This window comes from Grampus griseus (assembly GCF_964374135.1).
Source record: "Grampus griseus genome assembly, chromosome: 3".
Lineage (NCBI taxonomy): Eukaryota > Metazoa > Chordata > Mammalia > Artiodactyla > Delphinidae > Grampus > Grampus griseus.
In genome coordinates this window covers 169,965,208-169,967,813 of record NC_139019.1, presented here as the reverse complement: position 1 = coordinate 169,967,813, position 2,606 = coordinate 169,965,208, and the positions used below count along the sequence as shown (strand labels likewise).

The 2,606-nt window shown below is 45.5% G+C and overlaps 1 pseudogene across 1 annotated transcript; it reads right to left on the bottom strand.

Moving 5' to 3' along the window:
- Positions 1-588: 588 nt before the first annotated feature.
- LOC309821316 (heterogeneous nuclear ribonucleoproteins A2/B1-like) lies at positions 589-2,387 on the bottom strand (annotated as a pseudogene). Its single transcript has one exon. The product of its transcript is annotated as a heterogeneous nuclear ribonucleoproteins A2/B1-like (transcript).
- Between the last annotated feature and the right edge of the window lie 219 nt (positions 2,388-2,606).

Genomic DNA, 2,606 nt, shown 5'->3' with positions numbered 1-2,606 from the left:
CAGACAGAAAGTTTTGTTTTGTTTTGTTTTGTTTTTTTTGTGACATGACAGTGACAGGCCCACGTACCACAAAGAAAGAAAAAAAAAAATTCTTTCAGCGGCCATGGCTCACGGGCCCAGCCACTCCGCGGCATGTGGGATTCTCCCGGACCGGGACATGAACTCGTGTCCCCTGCATCGGCAGGCGGACTCTCAACAACTGTGCCACCAGGGAAGCCCTTCCCTTACTTTTTATGACTATTATTCTCATCCTATGTACAGGTTACACTTAGTTTATCCATTCAGCCACTGATGGACATTCGGGACAATTCCATCAGCCACTGATGGACATTCAGGACATTTCCACCTTCTGGCTATTGTGAATAGTGCTGCAACCAGCATTCACGTACACATATTTGAGCATCTGTTTCAGTATAGGCAGGAGTGGAAATGTTGGCTCACAGGGTTAATTTCATGTTTAACTTTTTGAGGAACCACCAAGCTCTTACCCACAGTGCCTGCACCATTTTACATTCCCACCAGCAGTGTACAGGGTTCTAATTTCTCCATATCCTTGACAACACTTCTTTTTTTTTCCTTTAGAATTATTTTATTAAATCATAAATGTACAACAGCTTCTTAACTCTAAGACACACTTAAATTTTTTTAAAGGAAAAATGTTATGTCTTATTATACCATGATCCTGGCTAATAGCTTTTCAAAACTTTGAGAAAAATCTTAAAAAAGCTTTTACATGTCATCTGAAACTTACAAATTTAACATTATCAAAGAAGGAATGCTTCTACACTTACAAAGACCGCTAGAAAGAAACAACAAATAAAAAGCTAAGAGGGCTTCCCTGGTGGCGCAGTGGTTGAGAGTCCGCCTGCCGATGCAGGGGACGTGGGTTCATGCCCCGCTCCGGGATGATCCCACATGCCGCGGAGTGGCTGGGCCCGTGAGCCATGGCCGCTGAGCCTGCGCGTCCAGAGCCTGTGCTCCGCAACGGGAGAGGCCACAACAGTGAGAGGCCCACAAAAAAAAAAGCTAATAAACTGTCTCAAAGGCATTTTTTTTTTTTACAATCCTTCCTCCACAGAAATGTTATTAAATAATCCAATCCATTCACAGAATGGCTCTCTGCATCTGCTCTGGTGTCTTCTGCCATATTACTGCATATTTATGCATGACTGAGATAAGAGTTCCCTTAACATTGTTATTTCCATAACCTGAAGCTGTTCTGTTACCTCTGGGCTCTAATCCTCTCATATTTATACAGTGAAGCCCATGGTAAATAGGAAGAAGATCAATATCGGCTTCTCCCTCCATAACCCCCACTTCCTTCACTGCTTCCTGGACCATAGTTTCCTCCACCATATGGTCCCCCCCATGTTCCTGCTACCACCAAAGTTTCCACTCTTCATTGGACCGTAGTTAGAAGGTTGCTGGTTATAATTTCCAAAATCATTGCCATTTCCACTTCCACGATTTCTTCCTCCATAGATGCCATACCCACCCCAGGAGCTCTCACCCTGGTTGCCAGATCCAGAACCTCTACTACCATATCCTCCTCCTCCATAACCTGGGCCACCTCCAAAATTGCCACCTCCAGGCCCTCCTCCATACCCAGCATACCCATCTCTAAATCCAGGACCACTTCCATACCCATCAGGTCCTCCTCTTAAGTTGTCATATTAAAACTTGGTCCTGGTCCTAGTCCTGGTCCAAAATTGCCACCAGCACCACGAGAATCTCCAAACCAAAGTGGCCTCCTCTTCCACTTCTAGAACTTTGGACTTCCTGCATCTCTTGTCTAGACAAAGCCTTTCTTACTTCTGCATTATGACCATTGATGGTATGGTATTTCTGCAACACACTCTTATCCACAGGATCATGCTCATCAAAAGTAACAAACCCAAAGCCTCTTTTCTTTCCAGACTGCCTATCAGTAATTATCTCAACGGTAACAATTTGTCCGTATGCCTCAAAGTAATCTCTAAGATAATGTTCCTCAGCATCTTTAATTCCACCTACAAACAGCTTCTTCAGAGTGACATGAGCCCCTGGCTTTCCAGATTCCTCTCTTGCAAACAGCATGTTTTGGTTCAACCGCTCTCCCATAGTTGAACGAGGTCTGGCAGCCATGGCAGCATCGATCTCAGCCATGGATGAAAAAGTTACAAAACGAAATCCTCATGATCTTTTGCTTGCAGGATCCCTCATTACCACACAGTCTGTAAGTTTTCCCCCATTGTTCGCAGTAGTTCTTCAAACTTTCTTCTGTAGTTTCAAAGCTCAGGCCACCAATAAAGAGTTTACGGATTTGTTCCTTTTCTCTCTCCATCGCAGACTCCGTCGCTTCAGCCCGATTTCCCGCAGCCGAGCGAGATGAGAGAGATCTCCGCGGACGAACACGAACCGGACTCGTCCCCGCGCTGTAGTCAGAACTGCCGCTGCTCTAGGAGCACCTCCACTCTCTGGACCCGGCGCTACTGCTACTGCCGCTAGAGCCGCCGCCGCTGCTTTTCTCCTCGACAACACTTCTGGCCATGATTCTAGCCATCCTAGTAGGTGCAAAGTGGTTATCTCATGTGGTTTTGACATGCATTTTCCTGATGATTAGCGAT